Source organism: Taudactylus pleione, unplaced genomic scaffold (assembly GCF_031769625.1).
Source record: "Taudactylus pleione unplaced genomic scaffold, aTauple2 ptg001570l, whole genome shotgun sequence".
NCBI lineage: Eukaryota > Metazoa > Chordata > Amphibia > Anura > Myobatrachidae > Taudactylus > Taudactylus pleione.
In genome coordinates, this window is record NW_028285967.1 from 126,992 (window position 1) to 142,133 (window position 15,142).

Sequence of the window (15,142 nt, forward strand, 5' to 3'; positions counted from 1 at the left end):
AGGAAGAGACCACTATCACTGTGCAGGAGATACAGAACTCAGTGGCTGAGACTGGGGTGAGGGTGCACCAGTCACCTATATCAGGAGCTCTGCATACACCTGGCCTGTATCGGAGGGGGCTAGGAAGAGACCACTATCACTGTGCAGGAGATATAGAGCTCAGTGGATGAGACTGTGGTGAGGGTGCACCAGTCACCTAGATCTGGAGCTCTGCATACACCTGGCCTGTATGGGAGGGGGGCTAGGAAGAGACCACTATCACTATGGAGGAGATACAGAGATCAGTGGGTGAGACTGGGGTGAGTGTGGACCAGTCACCTATATCAGGAGCTCTGCATACACCTGGCCTGTATGGGAGGGGGCTAGGAAGAGACCACTATCACTGTGCAGGAGATACAGAGCTCAGTGGCTGAGACTGGGGTGAGTGTGCACCAGTCACCTATATCAGGAGCTCTGCACACACCTGGCCTGTATGGGAGGGGGCTAGGAAGAGACCACTATCACTGTGCAGGAGATACAGAGCTCAGTGGATGAGACTGGGGTGAGGGTGCACCAGTCACCTATATCAGGAGCTCTGCATACACCTGGCCTGTATGGGAGGGGGCTAGGAAGAGACCACTATCACTGTGCAGGAGATACAGAGCTCAGTGGATGAGACTGGGGTGAGGGTGCACCAGTCACCTATATCAGGAGCTCTGCATACACCTGGCCTGTATGGGAGGGGGTAGGAAGAGACCACTATCACTGTGCAGGAGATACAGAGCTCATTGGGTGAGACTGGGGTGAGGGTGCACCAGTCACTTATATCAGGAGCTCTGCATACACCTGGCCTGTATGGGAGGGGGCTAGGAAGAGACCACTATCACTGTGCAGGAGATACAGAGCTCAGTGGCTGAGACTGGGGTGAGGGTGCACCATTCCCCTATATCAGGAGCTCTGCATACACCTTGCCTGTATGGGAGGGGGCTAGGAAGAGACCACTATCACTGTGCAGAAGATACAGAGCTCAGTGGCTGAGACTGGGGTGAGGGTGCACCAGTCACCTATATCAGGAGCTCTGCATACACCTGGCCTGTATGGGAGGGGGGCAAGGAAGAGACCACTATCACTGTGCAAGTGAGACTGGGGTGATGTTGCACCAGTCACCTACATCAGGAGCTCTGCATACACCTGGCCTGTATGGGAGGGGTCTAGGAAGAGACCACTATCACTGTGCAGGAGATACAGAACTCAGTGGGTGAGACTGGGGTGAGGGTGCACCAGTCACCTATATCAGGAGCTCTGCATACACCTGGCCTGTATGGGAGGGGGGCTAGGAAGAGACCACTATCACTGTGCAGGAGATACAGAGCTCAGTGGAAGAGACTGGGGTGAGGGTGCACCAGTCACCTATATCAAGAGCTCTGCATACACCTGGCCTGTATGGGAGGGGGTAGGAAGAGACCACTATCACTGTGCAGGAGATACAGAGCTCATTGGGTGACACTGGGGTGAGGGTGCACCAGTCACCTATATCAGGAGCTCTGCATACACCTGGCCTGTATGGGAGGGGGCTAGGAAGAGACCACTATCACTGTGCAGGAGATACAGAGCTCAGTGGCTGAGACTGGGGTGAGGGTGCACCATTCACCTATATCAGGAGCTCTGCATACACCTGGCCTGTATGGGAGGGGGCTAGGAAGAGACCACTATCACTGTGCAGGAGATATAGAGCTCAGTGGATGAGACTGGGGTGAGGGTGCACCAGTCACCTATATCAGGAGCTCTGCATACACCTGGCCTATATGAGAGGGGGCTAGGAAGAGACCACTATCACTGTGCAGGAGATACATAGCTCAGTGGATGAGACTGGGGTGAGTGTGCACCAGTCACCTATATCAGGAGCTCTGCATACACCTGGCCTGTATGGGAGGGGGCTAGGAAGAGACTACTATCACTATACAGGAGATACAGAGCTCAGTGACTGAGACTGGGGTGAGGGTGCGTCAGTCACAAATATCAGGAACTCTGCATACACCTGGCCTGTATCGGAGGGGGTAGGAAGAGACCACTATCACTGTGCAGGAGATACAGAGCTCAGTGGCTGAGACTGGGGTGAGGGTGCACCAGTCACCTATATCAGGAGCTCTGCATACACCTGCCCTGTATGGGAGGTGGGCTAGGAAGAGACCACTATCACTGTGCAGGAGATACAGAGGTCAGTGACTGAGACTGGGGTGAGGGTGCACCAGTCACCTATATCAGGAGCTCTGCATACACCTGGCCTGTATGGGAGGGGTCTAGGAAGAGACCACTATCACTGTGCAGGAGATACAGAACTCAGTGGGTGTGACTGGGGTGAGGGTGCACCAGTCACCTATATCAGGAGCTCTGCATACACCTGGCCTGTATGGGAGGGGGGCTAGGAAGAGACCACTATCACTGTGCAGGAGATACAGAGCTCAGTGGAAGAGACTGGGGTGAGGGTGCACCAGTCACCTATATCAAGAGCTCTGCATACACCTGGCCTGTATGGGAGGCGGGCTAGGAAGAGACCACTATCACTGTGCAGGAGATACAGAGCTCAGTGGCTGAGACTGGGGTGAGGGTGCACCAGTCACCTATATCAGGAGCTCTGCATACACCTGGCCTGTATGGGAGGTGGGCTAGGAAGAGACCACTATCACTGTGCAGGAGATACAGAGCTCAGTGGCTGAGACTGGGGTGAGGGTGCACCAGTCACCTATATCAGGAGCTCTGCATACACCTGGCCTGTATGGGAGGGGGCTAGGAAGAGACCACTATCACTGTGCAGGAGATACAGAGCTCAGTGGCTGAGACTGGGGTGAGGGTGCACCAGTCACCTATATCAGGAGCTCTGCATACACCTGGCCTGTATGGGAGGTGGGCTAGGAAGAGACCACTATCACTGTGCAGGAGATACAGAGCTCAGTGGCTGAGACTGGGGTGAGGGTGCACCAGTCACCTATATCAGGAGCTCTGCATACACCTGGCCTGTATGGGAGGTGGGCTAGGAAGAGACCACTATCACTGTGCAGGAGATACAGAGCTCAGTGGATGAGACTGGGGTGAGGATGCACCAGTCACCTATATCAGGAGCTCTGCATACACCTGGCCTGTATGGGAGGGGGTAGGAAGAGACCACTATCACTGTGCAGGAGATACAGAGCTCATTGGGTGAGACTGGGGTGAGGGTGCACCAGTCACCTATATCAGGAGCTCTGCATACACCTGGCCTGTATGGGAGGGGGCTAGGAAGAGACCACTATCACTGTGCAGGAGATACAGAGCTCAGTGGCTGAGACTGGGGTGAGGGTGCACCATTCACCTATATCAGGAGCTCTGCATACACCTGGCCTGTATGGGAGGGGGCTAGGAAGAGACCACTATCACTGTGCAGGAGATACAGAGCTCAGTGGCTGAGACTGGGGTGAGGGTGCACCAGTCACCTATATCAGGAGCTCTGCATACACCTGGCCTGTATGGGAGGGGGGCAAGGAAGAGACCACTATCACTGTGCAGGAGATACAGAGGTCAGTGACTGAGACTGGGGTGAGGGTGCACCAGTCACCTATATCAGGAACTCTGCATACACCTGGCCTGTATGGGAGGGGGCTAGGAAGAGACCACTATCACTGTGCAGGAGATACAGAACTCAGTGGCTGAGACTGGGGTGAGGGTGCACCAGTCACCTATATCAGGAGCTCTGCATACACCTTGCCTGTATGGGAGGGGGCTAGGAAGAGACCACTATCACTGTGCAGGAGATACAGAACTCAGTGGCTGAGAATGGGGTGAGGGTGCACCAGTCACCTATATCAGGAGTTCTGCATACACCTTGCCTGTATGGGAGGGGGGCTAGGAAGAGACCACTATCACTGTGCAGGAGATACAGAACTCAGTGGCTGAGAATGGGGTGAGGGTGCACCAGTCACCTGTATCAGGAGCTCTGCATACACCTGGCCTGTATGGGAGGGGGCTAGGAAGAGACCACTATCACTGTGCAGGAGATATAGAGCTCAGTGGATGAGACTGGGGTGAGGGTGCACCAGTCACCTATATCAGGAGCTCTGTATACACCTGGCCTGTATGGGAGACGGGCTAGGAAGAGACCACTATCACTATAGAGGAGATACAGAGATCAGTGGGTGAGACTGGGGTGAGTGTGCACCAGTCACCTATATCAGGAGCTCTGCATACACCTGGCCTGTATGGGAGGGGGCTAGGAAGAGACCACTATCACTGTGCAGGAGATACAGAGCTCAGAGGCTGAGACTGGGGTGAGGGTGCACCAGTCACCTATATCAGGAGCTCTGCATACACCTGTCCTGTATGAGAGGGGGCTAGGAAGAGACCACTATCACTGTGCAGGAGATACATAGCTCAGTGGATGAGACTGGGGTGAGTGTGCACCAGTCACCTATATCAGGAACTCTGCATACACCTGGCCTGTATGGGAGGGGGCTAGGAAGAGACTACTATCACTATACAGGAGATACAGAGCTCAGTGACTGAGACTGGGGTGAGGGTGCGCCAGTCACCTATATCAGGAGCTCTGCATACACCTGGCCTGTATGGGAGGGGGGCTAGGAAGAGACCACTATCACTGTGCAGGAGATACAGAGGTCAGTGACTGAGACTGGGGTGAGGGTGCTCCAGTCACCTACATCAGGAGCTCTGCATACACCTGGCCTGTATGGGAGGGGTCTAGGAAGAGACCACTATCACTGTGCAGGAGATACAGAACTCAGTGGGTGAGACTGGGGTGAGGGTGCACCAGTCACCTATATCAGGAGCTCTGCATACACCTGGCCTGTATGGGAGGGGGGCTAGGAAGAGACCACTATCACTGTGCAGGAGATACAGAGCTCAGTGGAAGAGACTGGGGTGAGGGTGCACCAGTCACCTATATCAAGAGCTCTGCATACACCTGGCCTGTATGGGAGGGGGTAGGAAGAGACCACTATCACTGTGCTGGAGATACAGAGCTCATTGGGTGAGACTGGGGTGAGGGTGCACCAGTCACCTATATCAGGAGCTCTGCATACACCTGGCCTGTATGGGAGGGGGCTAGGAAGAGACCACTATCACTGTGCAGGAGATACAGAGCTCAGTGGCTGAGACTGGGGTGAGGGTGCACCATTCACCTATATCAGGAGCTCTGCATACACCTGGCCTGTATGGGAGGGGGCTAGGAAGAGACCACTATCACTGTGCAGGAGATACAGAGCTCAGTGGCTGAGACTGGGGTGAGGGTGCACCAGTCACCTATATCAGGAGCTCTGCATACACCTGGCCTGTATGGGAGGGGGGCTAGGAAGAGACCACTATCACTGTGCAGGAGATACAGAACTCAGTGGCTGAGAATGGGGTGAGGGTGCACCAGTCACCTATATCAGGAGTTCTGCATACACCTTGCCTGTATGGGAGGGGGCTAGGAAGAGACCACTATCACTGTGCAGGAGATACAGAACTCAGTGGCTGAGAATGGGGTGAGGGTGCACCAGTCACCTGTATCAGGAGCTCTGCATACACCTGGCCTGTATGGGAGGGGGCTAGGAAGAGACCACTATCACTGTGCAGGAGATATAGAGCTCAGTGGATGAGACTGGGGTGAGGGTGCACCAGTCACCTATATCAGGAGCTCTGCATACACCTGGCCTGTATGGGAGGGGGGCTAGGAAGAGACCACTATCACTGTGCAGGAGATACAGAGGTCAGTGACTGAGACTGGGGTGAGGGTGCACCAGTCACCTACATCAGGAGCTCTGCATACACCTGGCCTGTATGGGAGGGGTCTAGGAAGAGACCACTATCACTGTGCAGGAGATACAGAACTCAGTGGAAGAGACTGGGGTGAGGGTGCACCAGTCACCTATATCAAGAGCTCTGCATACACCTGGCCTGTATGGGAGGGGGTAGGAAGAGACCACTATCACTGTGCAGGAGATACAGAGCTCATTGGGTGAGACTGGGGTGAGGGTGCACCAGTCACTAATATCAGGAGCTCTGCATACACCTGGCCTGTATCGGAGGGGGTAGGAAGAGACCACTATCACTGTGCAGGAAATACAGAGCTCAGTGGCTGAGACTGGGGTGAGGGTGCACCAGTCACCTATATCAGGAGCTCTGCATACACCTGCCCTGTATGGGAGGTGGGCTAGGAAGAGACCACTATCACTGTGCAGGAGATACAGAGGTCAGTGACTGAGACTGGGGTGAGGGTGCACCAGTCACCTATATCAGGAGCTCTGCATACACCTGGCCTGTATGGGAGGGGTCTAGGAAGAGACCACTATCACTGTGCAGGAGATACAGAACTCAGTGGGTGAGACTGGGGTGAGGGTGCACCAGTCACCTATATCAGGAGCTCTGCATACACCTGGCCTGTATGGGAGGGGGGCTAGGAAGAGACCACTATCACTGTGCAGGAGATACAGAGCTCAGTGGAAGAGACTGGGGTGAGGGTGCACCAGTCATCTATATCAAGAGCTCTGCATACACCTGGCCTGTATGGGAGGCGGGCTAGGAAGAGACCTCTATCACTATAGAGGAGATACAGAGATCAGTGGGTGAGACTGGGGTGAGTGTGCACCAGTCACCTATATCAGGAGCTCTGCACACACCTGGCCTGTATGGGAGGGGGCTAGGAAGAGACCACTATCACTGTGCAAGAGAGATATAGAGCTCAGTGGATGAGACTGGGGTGAGGGTGCACCAGTCACCTATATCAGGAGCTCTGCATACACCTGGCCTGTATGGGAGGGGGGCTAGGAAGAGACCACTATCACTGTGCAGGAGATACAGAGCTCAGTGACTGAGACTGGGGTGAGGGTGCTCCAGTCACCTACATCAGGAGCTCTGCATACACCTGGCCTGTATGGGAGGGGTCTAGGAAGAGACCACTATCACTGTGCAGGAGACACAGAACTCAGTGGGTGAGACTGGGGTGAGGGTGCACCATTCACCTATATCAGGAGCTCTGCATACACCTGGCCTGTATGGGAGGGGGGCTAGGAAGAGACCACTATCACTGTGCAGGAGATACAGAGCTCAGTGGAAGAGACTGGGGTGAGGGTGCACCAGTCACCTATATCAAGAGCTCTGCATACACCTGGCCTGTATGGGAGGGGGTAGGAAGAGACCACTATCACTGTACAGGAGATACAGAGCTCATTGGGTGAGACTGGGGTGAGGGTGCACCAGTCACCTATATCAGGAGCTCTGCATACACCTGGCCTGTATGGGAGGGGGCTAGGAAGAGACCACTATCACTGTGCAGGAGATACAGAGCTCAGTGGCTGAGACTGGGGTGAGGGTGCACCATTCACCTATATCAGGAGCTCTGCATACACCTGGCCTGTATGGGAGGGGGCTAGGAAGAGACCACTATCACTGTGCAGGAGATACAGAGCTCAGTGGCTGAGACTGGGGTGAGGGTGCACCAGTCACCTATATCAGGAGCTCTGCATACACCTGGCCTGTATGGGAGGGGGGCTAGGAAGAGACCACTATCAGTGTGCAGGAGATACAGAGGTCAGTGACTGAGACTGGGGTGAGGGTGCACCAGTCACCTATATCAGGAGCTCTGCATACACCTGGCCTGTATGGGAGGGGGCTAGGAAGAGACCACTATCACTGTGCAGGAGATACAGAACTCAGTGGCTGAGACTGGGGTGAGGGTGCACCAGTCACCTATATCAGGAGCTCTGCATACACCTTGCCTGTATGGGAGGGGGCTAGGAAGAGAGCACTATCAATGTGTAGGAGATACAGAACTCAGTGGCTGAGAATGGGGTGAGGGTGCACCAGTCACCTATATCAGGAGTTCTGCATACACCTTGCCTGTATGGGAGGGGGGCAAGGAAGAGACCACTATCACTGTGCAAGAGAGATATAGAGCTCAGTGGATGAGACTGGGGTGAGGGTGCACCAGTCACCTATATCAGGAGCTCTGCATACACCTGGCCTGTATGGGAGGGGGGCTAGGAAGAGACCACTATCACTGTGCAGGAGATACAGAGGTCAGTGACTGAGACTGGGGTGAGGGTGCACCAGTCACCTACATCAGGAGCTCTGCATACACCTGGCCTGTATGGGAGGGGTCTAGGAAGAGACCACTATCACTGTGCAGGAGATACAGAACTCAGTGGAAGAGACTGGGGTGAGGGTGCACCAGTCACCTATATCAAGAGCTCTGCATACACCTGGCCTGTATGGGAGGGGGTAGGAAGAGACCACTATCACTGTGCAGGAGATACAGAGCTCATTGGGTGAGACTGGGGTGAGGGTGCACCAGTCACTAATATCAGGAGCTCTGCATACACCTGGCCTGTATGGGAGGTGGGCTAGGAAGAGATCACTATCACTGTGCAGGAGATACAGAGCTCAGTGGCTGAGACTGGGGTGAGGGTGCACCATTCACCTATATCAGGAGCTCTGCATACACCTGGCCTGTATGGGAGGGGGCTAGGAAGAGACCACTATCACTGTGCAGGAGATACAGAGCTCAGTGTCTGAGACTGGGGTGAGGGTGCACCAGTCACCTATATCAGGAGCTCTGCATACACCTGGCCTGTATGGGAGGGGGCTAGGAAGAGATCACTATCACTGTGCAGGAGATACAGAGCTCAGTGGCTGAGACTGGGGTGAGGGTGCACCATTCACCTATATCAGGAGCTCTGCATACACCTGGCCTGTATGGGAGGGGGCTAGGAAGAGACCACTATCACTGTGCAGGAGATACAGAGCTCAGTGGCTGAGACTGGGGTGAGGATGCACCAGTCACCTATATCAGGAGCTCTGCATACACCTGGCCTGTATGGGAGGGGGGCTAGGAAGAGACCACTATCACTGTGCAGGAGATACAGAACTCAGTGGCTGAGAATGGGGTGAGGGTGCACCAGTCACCTGTATCAGGAGCTCTGCATACACCTGGCCTGTATGGGAGGGGGCTAGGAAGAGACCACTATCACTGTGCAAGAGATATAGAGCTCAGTGGATGAGACTGGGGTGAGGGTGCACCAGTCACCTATATCAGGAGCTCTGCATACACCTGGCCTGTATGAGAGGGGGCTAGGAAGAGACCACTATCACTGTGCAGGAGATACATAGCTCAGTGGATGAGACTGGGGTGAGTGTGCACCAGTCACCTATATCAGGAGCTCTGCATACACCTGGCCTGTATGGGAGGGGGCTAGGAAGAGACTACTATCACTATACAGGAGATACAGAGCTCAGTGACTGAGACTGGGGTGAGGGTGCGTCAGTCACAAATATCAGGAGCTCTGCATACACCTGGCCTGTATCGGAGGGGGTAGGAAGAGACCACTATCACTGTGCAGGAGATACAGAGCTCAGTGGCTGAGACTGGGGTGAGGGTGCACCAGTCACCTATATCAGGAGCTCTGCATACACCTGCCCTGTATGGGAGGTGGGCTAGGAAGAGACCACTATCACTGTGCAGGAGATACAGAGGTCAGTGACTGAGACTGGGGTGAGGGTGCACCAGTCACCTATATCAGGAGCTCTGCATACACCTGGCCTGTATGGGAGGGGTCTAGGAAGAGACCACTATCACTGTGCAGGAGATACAGAACTCAGTGGGTGAGACTGGGGTGAGGGTGCACCAGTCACCTATATCAGGAGCTCTGCATACACCTGGCCTGTATGGGAGGGGGGCTAGGAAGAGACCACTATCACTGTGCAGGAGATACAGAGCTCAGTGGAAGAGACTGGGGTGAGGGTGCACCAGTCACCTATATCAAGAGCTCTGCATACACCTGGCCTGTATGGGAGGCGGGCTAGGAAGAGACCACTATCACTGTGCAGGAGATACAGAGCTCAGTGGCTGAGACTGGGGTGAGGGTGCACCAGTCACCTATATCAGGAGCTCTGCATACACCTGGCCTGTATGGGAGGGGGCTAGGAAGAGACCACTATCACTGTGCAGGAGATACAGAGCTCAGTGGCTGAGACTGGGGTGAGGGTGCACCAGTCACCTATATCAGGAGCTCTGCATACACCTGGCCTGTATGGGAGGGGGCTAGGAAGAGACCACTATCACTGTGCAGGAGATACAGAGCTCAGTGGCTGAGACTGGGGTGAGGGTGCACCAGTCACCTATATCAGGAGCTCTGCATACACCTGGCCTGTATGGGAGGGGGTAGGAAGAGACCACTATCACTGTGCAGGAGATACAGAGCTCAGTGGATGAGACTGGGGTGAGGGTGCACCAGTCACTTATATCAGGAGCTCTGCATACACCTGGCCTGTATGGGAGGGGGGCTAGGAAGAGACCACTATCACTGTGCAGGAAATACAGAGCTCAGAGGCTGAGACTGGGGTGAGGGTGCACCAGTCACCTATATCAGGAGCTCTGCATACACCTGGCCTGTATGGGAGGGGGGCTAGGAAGAGACCACTATCACTGTGCAGGAGATACAGAGGTCAGTGACTGAGACTGGGGTGAGGGTGCACCAGTCACCTATATTAGGAGCTCTGCATACACCTGGCCTGTATGGGAGGGGTCTAGGAAGAGACCACTATCACTGTGCAGGAGATACAGAACTCAGTGGGTGAGACTGGGGTGAGGGTGCACCAGTCACCTATATCAGGAGCTCTGCATACACCTGGCCTGTATGGGAGGGGGGCTAGGAAGAGACCACTATCACTGTGCAGGAGATACAGAGCTCAGTGGAAGAGACTGGGGTGAGGGTGCACCAGTCACCTATATCAAGAGCTCTGCATACACCTGGCCTGTATGGGAGGGGGTAGGAAGAGACCACTATCACTGTGCTGGAGATACAGAGCTCATTGGGTGAGACTGGGGTGAGGGTGCACCAGTCACCTATATCAGGAGCTCTGCATACACCTGGCCTGTATGGGAGGGGGCTAGGAAGAGACCACTATCACTGTGCAGGAGATACAGAGCTCAGTGGCTGAGACTGGGGTGAGGGTGCACCAGTCACCTATATCAGGAGCTCTGTATACACCTGGCCTGTATGGGAGGGGGCTAGGAAGAGACCACTATCACTGTGCAGGAGATACAGAACTCAGTGGCTGAGAATGGGGTGAGGGTGCACCAGTCACCTGTATCAGGAGCTCTGCATACACCTGGCCTGTATGGGAGGGGGCTAGGAAGAGACCACTATCACTGTGCAGGAGATATAGAGCTCAGTGGATGAGACTGGGGTGAGGGTGCACCAGTCACCTATATCAGGAGCTCTGCATACACCTGGCCTGTATGGGAGGGGGGCTAGGAAGAGACCACTATCACTATAGAGGAGATACAGAGATCAGTGGGTGAGACTGGGGTGAGTGTGCACCAGTCACCTATATCAGGAGCTCTGCATACACCTGGCCTGTATGGGAGGGGGCTAGGAAGAGACTACTATCACTATACAGGAGATACAGAGCTCAGTGACTGAGACTGGGGTGAGGCTGCGTCAGTCACAAATATCAGGAGCTCTGCATACACCTGGCCTGTATCGGAGGGGGTAGGAAGAGACCACTATCACTGTGCAGGAGATACAGAGCTCAGTGGCTGAGACTGGGGTGAGGGTGCACCAGTCACCTATATCAGGAGCTCTGCATACACCTGCCCTGTATGGGAGGTGGGCTAGGAAGAGACCACTATCACTGTGCAGGAGATACAGAGCTCAGAGGCTTAGACTGGGGTGAGGGTGCACCAGTCACCTATATCAGGAGCTCTGCATACACCTGGCCTGTATGGGAGGGGGGCTAGGAAGAGACCACTATCACTGTGCAGGAGATACATAGCTCAGTGGATGAGACTGGGGTGAGTGTGCACCAGTCACCTATATCAGGAGCTCTGCACACACCTGGCCTGTATGGGAGGGGGCTAGGAAGAGACCACTATCACTGTGCAGGAGATACAGAGCTCAGTGGATGAGACTGGGGTGAGGGTGCACCAGTCACCTATATCAGGAGCTCTGCATACACCTGGCCTGTATGGGAGGGGGCTAGGAAGAGACCACTATCACTGTGCAGGAGATACAGAGCTCATTGGGTGAGACTGGGGTGAGGGTGCACCAGTCACCTATATCAGGAGCTCTGCATACACCTGGCCTGTATGGGAGGGGGCTAGGAAGAGACCACTATCACTGTGCAGGAGATACAGAGCTCATTGGGTGAGACTGGGTTGAGGGTGCACCAGTCACTTATATCAGGAGCTCTGCATACACCTGGCCTGTATGGGAGGGGGTAGGAAGAGACCACTATCACTGTGCAGGAGATACAGAGCTCAGTGGCTGAGACTGGGGTGAGGGTGCACCATTCACCTATATCAGGAGCTCTGCATACACCTTGCCTGTATGGGAGGGGGCTAGGAAGAGACCACTATCACTGTGCAGGAGATACAGAGCTCAGTGGCTGAGACTGGGGTGAGGGTGCACCAGTCACCTATATCAGGAGCTCTGCATACACCTGGCCTGTATGGGAGGGGGGCAAGGAAGAGACCACTATCACTGTGCAAGAGAGATATAGAGCTCAGTGGATGAGACTGGGGTGAGGGTGCACCAGTCACCTATATCAGGAGCTCTGCATACACCTGGCCTGTATGGGATGGGGGCTAGGAAGAGACCACTATCACTGTGCAGGAGATACAGAACTCAGTGGGTGAGACTGGGGTGAGGGTGCACCAGTCACCTATATCAGGAGCTCTGCATACACCTGGCCTGTATGGGAGGGGGGCTAGGAAGAGACCACTATCACTGTGCAGGAGATACAGAGCTCAGTGGAAGAGACTGGGGTGAGGGTGCACCAGTCACCTATATCAAGAGCTCTGCATACACCTGGCCTGTATGGGAGGGGGTAGGAAGAGACCACTATCACTGTGCAGGAGATACAGAGCTCATTGGGTGAGACTGGGGTGAGGGTGCACCAGTCACTTATATCAGGAGCTCTGCATACACCTGGCCTGTATGGGAGGTGGGCTAGGAAGAGATCAGTATCACTGTGCAGGAGATACAGAGCTCAGTGGCTGAGACTGGGGTGAGGGTGCACCATTCACCTATATCAGGAGCTCTGCATACACCTGGCCTGTATGGGAGGGGGCTAGGAAGAGACCACTATCACTGTGCAGGAGATACAGAGCTCAGTGTCTGAGACTGGGGTGAGGGTGCACCAGTCACCTATATCAGGAGCTCTGCATACACCTGGCCTGTATGGGAGGGGGCTAGGAAGAGATCACTATCACTGTGCAGGAGATACAGAGCTCAGTGGCTGAGACTGGGGTGAGGGTGCACCATTCACCTATATCAGGAGCTCTGCATACACCTGGCCTGTATGGGAGGGGGCTAGGAAGAGACCACTATCACTGTGCAGGAGATACAGAGCTCAGTGGCTGAGACTGGGGTGAGGGTGCACCAGTCACCTATATCAGGAGCTCTGCATACACCTGGCCTGTATGGGAGGGGGGCTAGGAAGAGACCACTATCACTGTGCAGGAGATACAGAGGTCAGTGACTGAGACTGGGGTGAGGGTGCACCAGTCACCTACATCAGGAGCTCTGCATACACCTGGCCTGTATGGGAGGGGTCTAGGAAGAGACCACTATCACTGTGCAGGAGATACAGAACTCAGTGGGTGAGACTGGGGTGAGGGTGCACCAGTCACCTATATCAGGAGCTCTGCATACACCTGGCCTGTATGGGAGGGGGGCTAGGAAGAGACCACTATCACTGTGCAGGAGATACAGAGCTCAGTGGAAGAGACTGGGGTGAGGGTGCACCAGTCACCTATATCAAGAGCTCTGCATACACCTGGCCTGTATGGGAGGGGGTAGGAAGAGACCACTATCACTGTGCAGGAGATACAGAGCTCATTGGGTGAGACTGGGGTGAGGGTGCACCAGTCACTTATATCAGGAGCTCTGCATACACCTGGCCTGTATGGGAGGTGGGCTAGGAAGAGATCACTATCACTGTGCAGGAGATACAGAGCTCAGTGGCTGAGACTGGGGTGAGGGTGCACCATTCACCTATATCAGGAGCTCTGCATACACCTGGCCTGTATGGGAGGGGGCTAGGAAGAGACCACTATCACTGTGCAGGAGATACAGAGCTCAGTGTCTGAGACTGGGGTGAGGGTGCACCAGTCACCTATATCAGGAGCTCTGCATACACCTGGCCTGTATGGGAGGGGGCTAGGAAGAGATCACTATCACTGTGCAGGAGATACAGAGCTCAGTGGCTGAGACTGGGGTGAGGGTGCACCATTCACCTATATCAGGAGCTCTGCATACACCTGGCCTGTATGGGAGGGGGCTAGGAAGAGACCACTATCACTGTGCAGGAGATACAGAGCTCAGTGGCTGAGACTGGGGTGAGGGTGCACCAGTCACCTATATCAGGAGCTCTGCATACACCTGGCCTGTATGGGAGGGGGGCTAGGAAGAGACCACTATCACTGTGCAGGAGATACAGAACTCAGTGGCTGAGAATGGGGTGAGGGTGCACCAGTCACCTGTATCAGGAGCTCTGCATACACCTGGCCTGTATGGGAGGGGGCTAGGAAGAGACCACTATCACTGTGCAGGAGATATAGAGCTCAGTGGATGAGACTGGGGTGAGGGTGCACCAGTCACCTATATCAGGAGCTCTGCATACACCTGGCCTGTATGAGAGGGGGCTAGGAAGAGACCACTATCACTGTGCAGGAGATACATAGCTCAGTGGATGAGACTGGGGTGAGTGTGCACCAGTCACCTATATCAGGAGCTCTGCATACACCTGGCCTGTATGGGAGGGGGCTAGGAAGAGACTACTATCACTATACAGGAGATACAGAGCTCAGTGACTGAGACTGGGGTGAGGGTGCGTCAGTCACAAATATCAGGAGCTCTGCATACACCTGGCCTGTATCGGAGGGGGTAGGAAGAGACCACTATCACTGTGCAGGAGATACAGAGCTCAGTGGCTGAGACTGGGGTGAGGGTGCACCAGTCACCTATATCAGGAGCTCTGCATACACCTGCCCTGTATGGGAGGTGGGCTAGGAAGAGACCACTATCACTGTGCAGGAGATACAGAGGTCAGTGACTGAGACTGGGGTGAGGGTGCACCAGTCACCTATATCAGGAGCTCTGCATACACCTGGCCTGTATGGGAGGGGTCTAGG